The 15322-nt window shown below is 41.6% G+C and overlaps 1 protein-coding gene across 3 annotated transcripts in view; it reads right to left on the reverse strand.

Annotated features, from left to right (window-relative positions):
• The window catches only part of ARK2N (arkadia (RNF111) N-terminal like PKA signaling regulator 2N), a 66239-nt gene extending 51514 nt beyond the window's left edge, over positions 1–14725 (reverse strand). Inside the window, exon 1 of one of the 3 annotated variants that reach the window (XM_063128276.1) lies at positions 14535–14718. The gene's annotated coding sequence lies outside the window, so the exon portion shown is untranslated. Of the gene's footprint in view, positions 1–14534 lie in introns of all 3 variants that reach the window. The other 2 variants (XM_063128277.1, XM_063128278.1) reach the window with 2 other exon arrangements.
• Positions 14726–15322: the final 597 nt, after the last annotated feature.

The raw sequence follows: 15322 nt of genomic DNA on the forward strand, positions 1-15322 counted from the left end.
CCGAGTAATTCAGACGATTTTAGAAGACTGAGAACACTGCCAACTGAGTTCTAACCTGTTAAGTTGCCCTCTTAGGATTGTCTTAGGTGCTACAACAAACTGAATACTGTCCTTTCTGACCAATAGGAAGCACAAAACACTGACTGGGTTCAGATGACATGGTAACCATCCGTGGGTTAAATAATCAATGGTTGGTTATTGTGTCGTCTGTCAGGACTTTTTCATACCATGTTTGGTTATTTGGCCAAAATAACCAACGCTTTGTGGAGTTGACTATTTGAACAACCACTGATTATAATTTTATTTATTTTATTTATTTATTTATTACATTTTTATACCGCCCAATAGCCGAAGCTCTCTGGGCAGTTCACAAAAATTAAAACCATGATAAAAGCAGGTTAAAAGCACAAATACAAAATACAGTATAAAATGCACAACCAGGATAAAACCACGCAGAAAAAATGATATAAGATTAAAATACAGAGTTAAAACAGTAAAATTTAAATTTAAGTTAAAATTAAGTGTTGAAATACTGAGTGAATAAAAAGGTCTTCAGCTGGCGACGAAAGGAATACAGTGCAGGCGCCAGGTGGACCTCTCTGGGGAGCTTATTCCACAACCGGGGTGCCACAGCAGAGAAGGCCCTCCTCCTGGTAGCCACCTGCCTCACTTCCTTTGGCAGGGGCTCACGGAGAAGGGCCCCTGTAGATGATCTTAAGGTCCGGGCAGGTACATATGGGAGGAGGCGTTCCTTCAAATAACCTGGCCCCAAACCGTTTAGGGCTTTAAATGCCAATACCAGCACTTTGAATCGGGCCCGGACCTGGACTGGCAGCCAATGAAGTTGTAAAAGGACTGGAGTAATGTGATCTCGCCGACCAGTCCCTGTTAGTAAACGGGCTGCCCTGTTTTGTACCAGCTGAAGCTTCCGGACTGTTTTCAAAGGCAGCCCCACGTATAATGCATTGCAGTAATCCAAACGAGAGGTTATCAGAGCATGGATAACTGTAGCTAGGCTATCTCTGTCCAGATAAGGGTGTAGTTGGTATATCAACCTAAGCTGATAAAAGGTGCTCTTTGCCACTGAGTTCACCTGTGCCTCAAGTGACAGTTCTGGATCCAAGAGCACACCCAAACTACGGACCCGATCCTTTAGGGAGAGTGCAACCCCGTCCAGGACAGGGCAAACATCACCTCGCCGGACAGATGAACCACCCGCTAACAGTACCTCCGTCTTATCTGGGGTGACATGTGTCGAGCACTGTTGACTATTTCATTGCACATAGTTGGTTATTTTCAGTGACTACAGAGTCCCCTGGCAAGAGTGACCAAAGCAGCAGCTGCCACTCTAGTCTAACTGGCAGAACTCACAATGGCTGACGGGATACCAACGGGAGGATTGAGGGGGGAGAGAGGGCGGTCGATGTGCCAATCAAACACACCGTTGACTAATAGTCAACTTGACCCTGGACTTAATCCACACCACTGTTGATTATAATCATGTTGTGTGAGGACTATCCCCTCGATAATCAACCATGGAGTTGACTATTAACTATTGTTTTGTCTGAATGCAGCCACTGAGAACAATGTGAGAAAATGCTATTTTCTTAAATGTCCTTCAGGCATAAGAAGAGTTATTTCAGAGTTTCATGTAACATTAAAGCTACTTGAACTCAAAGAATAATTAACAGGATCATAAAGTATCACCTCATTAACAGTGGGGATGGTATCCTCATCTACAGAAATTCCAGTATGAAAAACGACAACACTCAATTATAAGCCCAGCATTATCTGATAAGACCAGTATAGTAAGTACAATCTGTAAAAGATCTTAAAAACAAAACAAAAACATTTCTCTGAACATTGCGTGCAGTTATTGATACCTCCGTTTAACGATTCAGATAAATTGGAAAAAGTTCTGAGAAGGATGACAAAGATGAGTCCTTCTAACATCCAGGAAATGAAAAGCTTTCTCCTTAGAGTGACTAGAATTTGGATAGAAGACAGAACAGATCAAGTCCAGAGTTTTATAGGAATTAGTATTAAGCTTGGGACTTAACCACTTAATTCTAACACACCTAACTCAGGGACTCTAAATGTTATGGTAACTAGAAATGTACCTTTAAGAAAAGGGTTAGGTTTGGATTTGGAGGAAAAGAAAAGACATGCATTAAAACTTGTGGCCATTTCTGGCATCTTCTTTTACTTTGTATCTGGAAGTGGAAAGACTGATCTTCAGACTTCTGAAGGCCTGTACAAAGAAGTTGAATATTTCATCTGTACATATTTCTTGCTAAGTAAGACTATTTTCCTCCAGCTTGTTGGACCTTTGATGCAGATCACGAGTGTTGCAGACAGATGGACTCTGGTCATGAAAATATTGCCAAAGTTCTTCCTGAAGTCTGCATCATTTCAATACCCTTTGCTTGCTGATGTATGAAACCACTGTGACTGTCATCTGGACTAGTATTTCCTAACACTGAATCCATCAATGAAATGAAGCTAGCACCGAAGAGATGGTGTCTAAGGGTAGGAGAATCATATGGAAACCTCTCTTTCAAAGCCACCTGCCCTGAATAGTCTGATTCAAGGTATCATTCTATTCCCACAGATTCTTACAATGGACACAATTCTAGCTGTTGGATTATATCAATGGGAGCCCAACCCTAGCCCCCAGCACTGATTGTACTTCTCACTAATTAAGTGAGTTCACATAATCCAAAATTCAAATCCAATGTTTGCATTTCAGTGTGATGCCTCCACAAATGATGCTGAAAACCACAGAATAACACCATGTAAGATATCATTTACCCTAGAAGCCTTGCCAAGGACAAGATTTTTGATGACAACTTCCCATGATCTGGTAGATGCGTGACAGAATTATGGACTTTAAGTGATATTTAAGCCACCTTGAAGAGTGGAATAATATGGTACAATAATATGCAAAAAGAAAAGAAAAACAAGCAATGTTCAATAACTGCAAAAACAATAAAACAGATAAAACCAATAAAATCTACAGCCCAGAGATTACAGAAAGGCCAGTGAAAACAAGTGGTTTCAGAGCCTTCCTGAAGACCAGCAAAGAAGGGTCCCAAAATCACACTGTGGAAGAAGGGTTGACATGAAGTCAGACTCTGTTCCTATGGGAGTTCTGGAAGTGAGCCTAACCAGATCTCCTCGCTTGTCTTATCTCTGCTGAAACCTTTCCCTTGCTGGGTTGCATGCTATGTGCAAGCCGCTTTTACTTTGCACAAACAACCTTTGACTGGAAGTTGCTGCATGACATGTGAACTCAGATACCTTGGATGGTTTATGAGTTAAACAACCCAAAGTTAACCTAAGAACAAATCGTAAGTTAACTTTGGGTTGTTTAATCCACAAACAACTCAAGGTGTCCAGGTTCGGCTGTCATGTAGCAACCTCCAATGGAATCCTCTCAATCAACCCTTCTTCTTGCAATCAAAATAGTACTAATTGTAGTTAAGTATATTAGTACTGATAGCTAACACTTATGTAATTTCTCTTTCCACATTATAGGTGCTATGCTGCATCCATAAGAACAGTGACTCATAAAAGAATTTACATAGCCAGACTTGGAAAAAATGCATGACAGGATAGCTGAATAATCTTGGGTCTATACTTTCAGTTCAACATAAAGCTTCAGTGAGGGCCAGTGCATTGGACTTTGATCACGAAGACCCATATTCAAAACCGTGAAGCTCAGTGAGTGTCTGCAGCAAAGCTGTTATCTTTCCACCTAAGTTACCCCACAAGGTTGGTATGATAAAGAATATTGTGATAAGGAATCATGTAATATGGGATACTGGCCGCGTTCACATGACATGCTAGCCCATGATGGGTGACTAGCCATACACTGTGAACAACCCAGAGTTCCTGGTTAGCACACCAACCAGATGATCAGGCAAAGAACCCACAGTGCATGGCTTGTTTGCCCCCTCCTCCCTCCCCCTATATCTTCCACCCAGCATTCCAGGGGGACCTAGCAGTAGAACCATCTTGTTTGCTGCCAAGTCCTCCTTACCAGCTCTGATCTTTTAAAAAAATTCCCAGCTCCATTTCTGTGCACAGACTGAGGCAGAGGGGAAAGGTGTGTGTGGGGGAAAGGTGTGTGTCCATTCACGATCAAGAATGTGATAGGAGCTGGGAAGGGGGGATCAGAGGGAGTGAAGGGAGTGACAGCTGCTCCAAGGTGCTATCTGGGCTCTAGTGAAGGGGCTGTCATTGGCAAAGGGAAAAGGACACCGGCAGCAGCTTGGCCACAATAGTGAATGGCAATCAGTCATTCTTTTATGCCAACCTTGCCCAATGCCCTTTACCAATGATGGGTTGGCATATCTAGGTTCACATGACATGCCAACCCATCGTGGGTAAAACAACTCCTAATGCATAACATTGGTTATGAGGGCAGGTTGTTTGGGAAAAACAACCAACCATCTTAAGAACACTCCGGGTTCACATGACATACTAACCCATCACAGGCAGTAACCAATGATGGGTTAGCGTGTCATGCAAACCCAGTCACTGTGATATAGGATTACCTCATGCATGCCATCCTGAATTTCTTGGAAGATAGGTGGAATACAATTGTGATAAAACAAATTTCACACACGTTACTTCATTTCTGTATGCCTTGGGCAACCACTGTAATTGTGCAAGAGAAAGCTCTATGTAGCAGCTTGAATTAATAGGTTCTATGGAGTTTAGATATTTGGCAAAAAGATAACCAATTGCAACACTTTTATATTTTTAAAGCAACTTTTCCATGGGGCTCATTATCTGATTACAGTTGCTGATTTAATACAAGGAAACTCTTCCATTTGAATCATTATTGATTAAGGGAATGATCCTATGCATGTTTACACAGAAAAGAAGTCCTACAACTCCCAGCATTCTCCAACCAGAATGGCATAGCTGGAGAACGCTGGGAGTTATAGGGCTTTTTTCTGTCCTAAATCTCCTTGCCACATTATTCTGAGACTACAGAATTAAATGAGTCTCAGCGCATATCTATCATGTAGAAGCATTTCCACTTAGAGAGAATTCTACGGCAGAACTCAAAGGTAGCTAACATTTAGTTACATCTAACAGTCTAAAACCTCTTTTTAGTCTGTATAAAACAGAATGTATTTATAAAACCTTCACTTTTTCATCCTGCTCTGGGCCTAGCAGGATGTTAACACTTATCGATAAAGCAGCAAATGGAAATGGAAATAGACAAAAACACAGGGGTATTCACACAACTTGACCACCTCCTCTCAGAAAAGAAATTCATACAGATCTTCTAGAAAACATACCTGAGAACAAAAGTTACTGAATATTTATTAATTTATATCCTGCCATTCCAGTAAAATTAGTGCTTTAAGTGGCCAACAATATAAAATTATAATTAATATAAAAAATAGCACATCGTAATAAAAAATACAAATGAATGTAATACAATGGAAAAGCGTTGTCCAGAAATTTCAGATTGCTAAATCCTTGTTGATTTATTCTGTGTCTCATCTTGGAAAATGCATCTTGCAAATAATCCATTATCTGAAGTTATCAAAAATAAAACCTACATCTATAAAGTATTTGTACTCTGTAACTTAAAGCTGGCATACTGGCTGAATTTATTATGCTGTAACAGGCATCACCTTACCTATAAATCCCAAGATAAATTCTATCCATTTCTTTACCACTTGTTTTCTTAAGACAAGGGACAATGTTTATAATGTTAGATATTTATTGCTACTTACTGGTGTTAAAAGCTGTCTCCAGAACTGTGGAATAAAAGTTCCATTAAAAATAGCAAATCCATATTGGGACTTGGTTTAAGAACTTTAACCCTTCTAGTAAACAGCTCCATTAGCAAAAAAAATATCACCTGGTTTTGTTAGTTCACGTTTGAAAACATGCTATAAATATACAGGGGATGATATTTCATTGCAGTGAGACACATGGGGATCAGCATCACTAATTCTTAGTTTTGTTTTCATAGGGTTAAATAAAACTAAAGCTCTTTGTCTTAAATTTAGATGTCACGGGGGAGTGCAACTTGAAACTTTAAAAATAAAATCTCTGCTCAAGAGAGGTTGAATAGCTACACTAAGAATTTAACAAACTGAATTCTCTCTCCTAGGACTAAAGTCCTAGGCACACACTTACCTTGGAGTAAGTTCCACCAAATTCATGGAGCTACTCTTGCAAAAACATGCATAGTGTTGTGTTGCATAGGTGTAAAAAGCATACGAATAGCATTTTTTCCACTTTTTTTAAAAAAGCACTTATTACAGAGGAACCAGAAGTCTGGTGGCAAATACAAGATACATAACCTGGTGTTTATTTATGATATAGGCACTTATAGGGAGGATACATGGGCAGAAGGGGGTGGGTGTTGCTTAGGCCTTCCTCTGCCTAAATTTCCTCTCCACCCCAGCTGTTAACCCAATTACCACGCCTGTTTTGCATACCAGAGTCAAATATGGGAAACTGTACACCAGCAAAGATCACGTCCGGCACCAGTATGAGAAAAAATCATACTACCAATTAATTTCTGTTTCCCCCCCCGCCTTAAGCATATACAGACATTTAATGAAGATTTTGCAATCATCCCTTCAACTTTATAATTTTGCACAAGTGTTTGAATTTACAGTTTAATGAAGTTTTGAAAATTTAGCAAATAGCAACTGTTCATGAAATTCAAAATAGTACATCCTACGCACCCAATTTGTTATAAATCTATCCCTTCCTTCGTTCTCTCATTGTTATCTTCACCAGCATTTTTAAAGCATGCTACACTGGGAGACAGCAAAAGGGCCTAAGCCTTCCAGTGAGCTTCAAGGTTGAGCAAAGAATTGAATCCAGGTCTCCCATATCCAAATAGAACATTCTAGCCATTCCCCTACACTGAGTGAAACTATCCAAAAATAAGAGTTGTGCGATACCTTAAGCACTAAAATAAATATGAGCTTTAGTGGAATAAAGTTCACTTCATCGGATGCATTAAGTGTTATCCTGAGTTACAGGAGAAGTTCCACAGGGCTTTAATAACTTTCACCACACCATCAACCCCATGCCTAAACCAATCACACAACAGGCTCATTTTCTGAATATTACTGTGCAACCACATAATGGGCATGTAAGCACTATCTTATATCGGAAACATATTGACCGCTACACATTCTGAGATGCTTTTAGCATCCACCCAGACCACACCATAAACTGATCTGTCTGCAGCCAAGCCCTACAATGCAATCATATCTGTACAGTCTCAAGAGATTCATAACTTAAGGATTTACATCAGACATTTCTCAAACTACAATACCCATCTAACTAAATAGAAGAAGAAAAACAGACTGACAAAGCCAGATACGAATAAGCTAAAAACACTCAAGCGTATCAGTCCACCCAGGACGATGGCACGTCCTTCTCACAGGTTTTGGGTGGAAGGTTTGTACTTCTTATGGACAGCCACCCGCAACCTAAAACAGCTACTCACCAGCAGCAACAGAGATACTAACACAGCAAACCAGTGTTGTGGCAACCCCCCATCCTCATGCTTACTTTGGAAACACTAGTATAGGGCCTAATTTCACACACAACACCAGATTCATTCCCCTGTTCATCTTTATTTATTTATCTATGTATGAGTCGCCTTTCAGCCTAAACAGGGCCCCCAAAGTGACTTAAAAATTAAAAAACTTTAAAACCAAATTTAAATACTTTAAAAACCAACCCAAGCACTCTCTTGGTGGTGGGTCACGCAGTAGGGCACTTAAAGGAGGATATTAAACTATCAGCAGGTTCAAATGGGAGGAGGCGCTCTTTCAGATATCATGGCCCCAAGCCATCTAGGGCTTTATAGAGAAGGGCTACCACCTTCAGCTGTGCATGGAAAAAGACTGGCAGGCAGTGCAGTTGACACAAGACTGGTGTAATATGGTCAACAAAGCTTGTGCCACAAAGCAATCTGGGTGCTACATTTGCAGTTTCCAAACACTTTTCTAGGGCAGCCCTACGTATGTTGCAACAATCTAAACGGTAGGTGATTACGACATGGATCAGTGTGGCCAGATCTGCCTTCTTCAGGAAGGGGTACAACTGGTGCATAGCAACTATTTGACCCTCCAGGAGCAATTGCCCCAAGCTGCGAACCTGATCCTTCAGAGGGAGCGCCACCCCATCCAGAATAGACTGTACCTCCAATCCTAGACTAGCCTTCCTAATGACCAACACTGTCTCTGTCTTGTCTGGATTGAGCCTCAGCTTGTTAACTCACATCCAATTCATCACTGCATCCAGACAATGATCTGGTACGCACAACACACTCATCTTATCAGAGGTTGTTTAACCCACGATGAGCTGCAGCACACGCCAGGTGACATTTTGAAAATGCAATCCTCACTTGGGAGTTGCTGTGTTGTCGCTGCCCTTAAATACTAAAACAAAGCAACTTCACAAGGATATTAGAAAGAGAGACTGCTGTGTTACAATTAATCAAGAGGTTCAATTCTACCTCCTGTTCCCTGAATCTGGCCATATATATATTTACTGCACTACATGTCCTAATTAGCTTACCCAATGACAGCTATGTATGCGATATTTGAAACAATTGCTTTGTGAAAAGCCAGTTAATAATGTCTGTCATTTTTGAACTTCATTTTCCTCTGACATCACTGTTTACAATTCCATCCCTATCCAGCCAAACAAATCAGGATAACATTTCATGCATCTGATAAAGTGGACTGTAGTCTATGAAAACTTATACCATAATAAAACTATTACGCTGCAGCAAAAACAAAATCTTAAGGCACCTTAAAGACCAACATGGAATTACCAAAGAAAGGAAGAATCAAAGTCCTGAATAGTCATCTATTTTAGCAATTATGTTTAAAGAATTTTATGTAGAATCATCCAACTAACAGCTTCAGACAGGAATTTGAGTGCCATATGCCACTCTACAACATGCAGAGTGTTGGTTGTTTTATTACGGTTTTAATTTTTGTGAACCGCCCAGAGAGCTTCGGCTATTGGGTGGTATAAAAATGTAATAATAAAATAAATAAATAAATGTTTTTTTTAAGTCCAATGTATAAAAAATGTTATACAATTAGGCATTCTTAATTTTTTTAAAAAAACTAATAAGGCTGACCCCTGCAGTCCCTTTCTAACACAACTTGATCATAGTTGAGATCCCACCTGTTGTAGAACCTCTTAACTCAAAACTACATTATTCATAGCTCCATGGACAACACTACATCAAATACCCAATACTAACAATGGACCAAATCACATATCCAAATGAGCACATTGTAAATGCCAGCTGAGTGGGACCATGCTATTTCCTACATGATGAAGTAATCATATCTCAGCTAAAGCATGTGTCATCAAAATTTTTGTAAAAGTTGGGTAAACGTGGCATACTAAGTACAATTTGGAGTGTGAATTGGGCATGTACAAAGATCACTCAACAACTACAAGACCATGCCAAACTCTATGCCAGTCACTTGTCCAGTCTGCTGCCTCAAGATGACAAATGAAATGGCCTGCACGAGAACTTCTGCAACTCAGGTAAAGCTGTCTCCTAATTTAGTAGCATGAAATGATCCCCAGTTGCTTACAGGTCCAGACTACACCACACAACTAAAGAAATCAGTGGGCTACTACTGTTTAGTGTATTATTGAAAAACTGAGAACATAAGGTAAGAAAGTGAAAATAAAAAAAGGACAGAGAAATAGAATAATGTGATGCAGAGAGACAGAGACTGTCCAGATGTTTTTAAAACATTCAAGAAAGACCACAGTCTTTGATAATCTCAACACTGGCTACTGATTCAATGATAAGGGCCTAGTCTACTCAATTTCCACATGCCCAGCTCCTCTATTTATATACACCTGACATTATTCATCCTCACTTTTGTCTACACATTATTTCAAAATAGCATCACCAAGATTCCACCACAGGGCAACGCTTTTGCTGAACTGTGCACAATCTTCAGAGCCATTGTTCTCGCTCACACCGATTACACCCACCTCTTGTCTTCTAAAATAAAACCGATCCGCTGAGCAACAGCTTATGTCTGTGTACTGCCAAGTACAGTGGAATCCTGGCCCTCTCGCTGAAGCCTGGTATCCCTGCTATTTCTTCTGTGAAAGATATCAGCTTTGGCCTTCATCAGTTTTTACAGTGCAGAAGGAGACTTCAGGTTTACATACTAGATAACATAACTACACAATAGATAGATATGTAGTCTGATTATCCAGCTTTTCTTCCTTTATGATCTCTCCTGACAGTTCTCTTCCTTCATTAAAAAAAAAAAAGGATACACACAGGTACTACTGGGAAACTAGCTCCATTAACTAGAGCTGATAAAATTACACTTCAAGTCTCCAAGTAATAAAAATCCACTCAGGATCAGTTTCTCATGTCAGAACACAACTCCCTCAGGTCACCAACTATGTAGATAAACAACATGTTTGAGAGAAAGCAGCCCCACAAGAAAATCAGTTACATTGCTCAGAATAGCTGCTATGAGACCCTGTATCATATACTTGGTCTTCCTGCTTCAAGCATCCTCACACTACTTGCAACTCTGAGAAATGGTAACTAAGGGATGCACTTGTCAGATTCGTCCCATCTAGCATTAATTTTTCTCTTTATAATTTTGCAAAGATGGGCAACTGTAAGGAAATTGCCTAAAAATGTTTGACACTCCCACAAAAAACCAACACACACATGACAAAGCGGAGAGCGAATTGAAGTAGAATTGCACTTTTCCAAATGCCAGTTCTTAGGATTTGAATCCACATGCTTTCTCTATCACGGTTAGAACTATATCTATTCTACTACTCTCTACTTTATCTAAACAGCGAGTACTGGGTGAGCCGTCCCAGAATTAGAACCTGAAGAGGCAGACGTTTAAATAATTTAGAGAGAGAAACTGTCATGTTTCAAAACCATTCAAGAAGTATCCTTTGCCAAGTATAAATTCTCTAATATAACACTGACACTTTATTTTCTCTTTACCGTTAATATTTTCCCATTGTATTAGATATACACTGACAATATTTTCCAAAGTACTCCCAAAAGTGTATAGCACTTTGTATATAGTGATAGCCAGACATCCATCACCCCGCTTCTTGGTAACATTTTAATATACATCTTATCCAAGGATGATAGCTGCAAAATTTGATCTGTATCTATATTTTCATATTGATGAAGTTCCTATTTTCCATTTCCATTTTTGGTCATCCTTGTAGACAATAAACTATCACCAACTGAACTCCTCCACCTATGATAAAACCATGACAATATTGCTCATGTTTCTTGCTCAGTCATTCCTCTCTTCAGATAAAACAACATCTGTACTGAAAGGCAAACAGACTTAGGTACAGCAAAGAAAATAATCTAACAATTAAAAGATATAAAATTACCACCTGACTGCAGACTACAGAAGAGTCACTATGCAAGTTATTGAGACAGTATCAACATAAAATATGACTCCAAATGTCCGCACAAGCTAAATCCTCCAGTGCTGCAATATCTGTTTGAACAGAACTATTGATAAATTGAAGACTTACATAAGCAACAAGAATCATCCCCATTTCTCTTCAGTATTTGCAAAAAAACCATTCACAAATACATATACAACTCTCAAAAAATCCACAGCATTTTTTAAAATAAATGAACAAATATCATTTAAGTATAGAGGAACAGTAGAGGCAACAAGTTACGGCAGTATTTGAGTCTAACTGTTATGTCCCTGCCACACAAGGAGACTGACAGCTCAGGGACTGTCAACCCTAAGAAAAAAGAAGTCATATGTAAATCAAGGCCAAGAGGTTCTTCATTTGCCTTTGGGATCCTAAACCATTGCAACACTGTGGTTTAGGGTCCCAACACAGGCCAGCATCCAAAGAACTGCACAGAATGTTTCACTCACCCTTCCCGCTATATTTCCTTGCATTCCCCACAAAAAACTGCTCCTGAAGTTAGAGGCACCTTCTAAAGCAGAATTTGATGCAGTATGAGGGGCTTTACTAAAAGAAAAAATCAGCATGCGCACACCACCCTATGGCACTGAAGCTTTTCCCACTCATGCAGTTCTGACCATATAGTTAAGGTTTTGCCCTTGTACTGTAAGGGTTAGAAATGTAGTGGAAATAAATCCAAGCTGAGATTTCCACAGGTCAACTCCAAGATGGACACCACATGTTTTGATAACTTATGTTGGATCATTATTACAGAAACCTTTTAACTGCCCATTCATTCATTCAATCAATCAATCAACACACAGCCTAATAGCTAGAAACAAAGAATTATATTTCACCAGAAGTAAACAGGATTCCACTTGTTTTGAATATACGAAGATCAAACTAGGAGTAACCGAGGTCATTTCAACAATTTAACATTTGCTACTGAAAGGTCTTTGTTAACAAATATGAAATCAACACCAAAACTTTTAAGCTAAACCTCAGAAACCTGAAAAATACTGTGAAGTTGCATATGAATTAACCAGCTATTATAAGCTGATTAGCAAAATAATTGATACCCTTTCACTGATTGTCTGTGCCAATCACTGCTGTTTTTCCTTGTAAATGAACAGCAACAAAATGTTAGAATACCATCGGAACTGACTAAGGTAAAACTTCAATTTCCCTAAGTATAAGTAGAGCTCATCTAATTTTGCTAGCTCATTAGGTCAAATGTCTATTTTTTTAAAAAAAAATTAACATGTCCATGGACATCTGGAACGTCATCCCTTGCAAAATAGTATGCTCTTATATGAATATGATTACATTCCAAACTTGTGCTGGTCTTCATGCTATTGAGTTCTTTGTTTTGAGGGATTTGTTGATGCTGGACTATGAGCTCATCAATAACTTCATGTTTTGCTCTAAGCATCCAAAAAAGAACATCCTCCAACATTATGAATACGCCTGATTAAGTGACCTACAGCAATCACTATTCTTACTCACCATCCCACATAGCTAAAAGATAGCTGCTAAACCTACAAATTAAACTTTGCTAAATCTACGTGTCAGGTCACAGAAATTCAAAGCAGCTATATTTATCATTTACTGTCATCAAACCAGCTGAAGGGAATTATTTACTTCAAGCCAGACAGTTGAATTTCAGTTAAACCTCTGGCTTGTTTCCACCTTCACTAACAATGACAGATAAAATATTCAAAGCATGAACTTGGGGTGGGTGGGTCAAAAAATGTGAACATCTAATATATTTGCAACCTTTCAAGAGGATAAGGGGTCAGTACGGATCACATCATCACCATGCCAGAAACGAAATAACCAACCTGGAATAACTTCATTCTAACAAATTAAACTTGAATAAAAGAAGGCATCTCTGTTTCTTCTTCCCTGAACGAAAGGGTCCATGTTCTCCCACACAGCAGGCTCCATGGCTTCTCTTTACCCACTTTGATGTCTCACAGTTACTTTATTGAACCTTCTTTTTTCATTAACGAAAATCGCACAGGATCCAGTGGAACGTACTTGTGAGATGATGTGTTTAGGAGCCGACTGTACTGCACAGGGGGTAAGCCAGGCCCCCTTGACTATGTAGAATCGTAGAATAGCAGAGTTGGAAGGGGCCTACAAGGCCATCCAGTCCAACCCCCTGCTCAATGCAGGAATCCACCCTAAAGCATCCCTGACAGATGGTTGTCCAGCTGCCTCCTGAATGCCTCTGGTGTGGGAGAGCCCACAACCTCCCTAGGTCATTGGTTTCATTGTCATACTGCTCTAACCATCAGGACGTTTTTCCTGATGTCCAGCCAGAATCTGGCTTCCTGTCACTTGAGCCCATTACTCCGTGTCCTGCACTCTGGGAGGATCGAGAAGAGATCCTAGCCCCAAATCCCTGGGAGACACAGTATGGGAGAGAAAGCCATCGCCGGAAAAAACACTGAAGCAAGGAGGCAGCCACCGATTCATTCTATCTTTAAGCCAAAATTAAAATGAAAACACAGGAGGGCTTAGAGGAGAGAGAAAGGAAAGGCCTCCCCGTTGGCACCTTACTGTTTTTGGATAGCACGTAAACGCAAGGCCGCAAGTAGGCAAATGGGGCAGAGACCTGGGATCCACGGCTATATTGTTTTGCAGGAGGGTGCAGCTGTAAAATGGGCCCAGGGGTCCTCAGCACCACCTCCCAATCCCTCCATCCAAGGGCAGGATTATGTGGTCCTAACCCTTCTTTTTAAGACCTTTCCTCTGCCCTCCACTATGACACCCCCCACTCCTTGGTCAGCTATGTGGGGGGGGGCAAAAGCACGTCTTACGCCACCCCCCAACTACAGCTCATGCACCAGAAGGGGAGGGGGAGCTCCTGTCTACACCAGCTCCTTTATCTGGGGATGGGAAGGAGGCGACAAGCGAAGGTGAAATCTTCCTTCCAATCCAGCCCCCTCCTCTCATCTCCTTCCAATAAAGGAGAGGGGGGCTCCCCTCCCCCCCACTCTCTAGGCCTAGTTTCTCAAGGAGGTTTAAAGCCGCCCACAGGAAGGGTCACTCACCAGGGCCTCCGCCACCACGGCTCCTCCCGGCCTCAGGCCCCGGGGAAAGGGCCAGCTCGAGCATGAGGGGCCAGGTCTCCTCCCCTGCCGGCGCTACCGCTTCTACCGCCGCCGCCGCCTCTTCTTCCTCGGCGCGGCGGGAGGGAGGGAAAGAGGGAGCCGGAGGGGGGGGGGGAAGAAATGTCACCGCAGGGAGGGGAGGCCGCTAGGCTCGCCTCAGCTCGAGCTCCCTCCAGCGTCACTTCCGGGAGCATCAGCGACGCTGCTGGCGACGACGAGGCGGTGGCGCGGGGCGGAGTGGGGGGGGGGAGGAGTGGAGGTGGAAGCGAGGAGGGAAGGGAGGAAGCCGGCCGGAAAGAGCGGCCGAGGGAGATGGCTCGCGCACTCGCAGCGCCACCCGGCGGCTCCCGAAGCGCGTCTGCAGCAGCGACGGGAAGGGGAGACCCAAGCAAAACAAAACAAAAACCATTGGGCGGGAAAACGAAGGCGCCGTGACGCACCCCTCCCCCTCCAGCTGCCTCCCCTCAGGAACTGCCTCGCCTTCGTAACGGTTTTTTAACCGTCGAGGAAGCGAACCGCCTCACGCACATACACGCCCACGGAGTTTCAGTGGGCTGTACCGTGGGGGAGGGGGGACGTCATTGGCCTAACACATAAAACACAGCGACACGATAAGAACAAATAAAATAAAGGTTCATAACAAAAGGGGGGAAAACAACGGGGAGGAGGGAACACCCGCCGACAGTAGAATCGCGGCTTCCTCCACCCTCAGGCTCCCATAGCTTTTC

The sequence above is a fragment of the Elgaria multicarinata genome, chromosome 6, assembly GCF_023053635.1.
Source record: "Elgaria multicarinata webbii isolate HBS135686 ecotype San Diego chromosome 6, rElgMul1.1.pri, whole genome shotgun sequence".
Classification (NCBI taxonomy): Eukaryota; Metazoa; Chordata; class Lepidosauria; order Squamata; family Anguidae; genus Elgaria; species Elgaria multicarinata.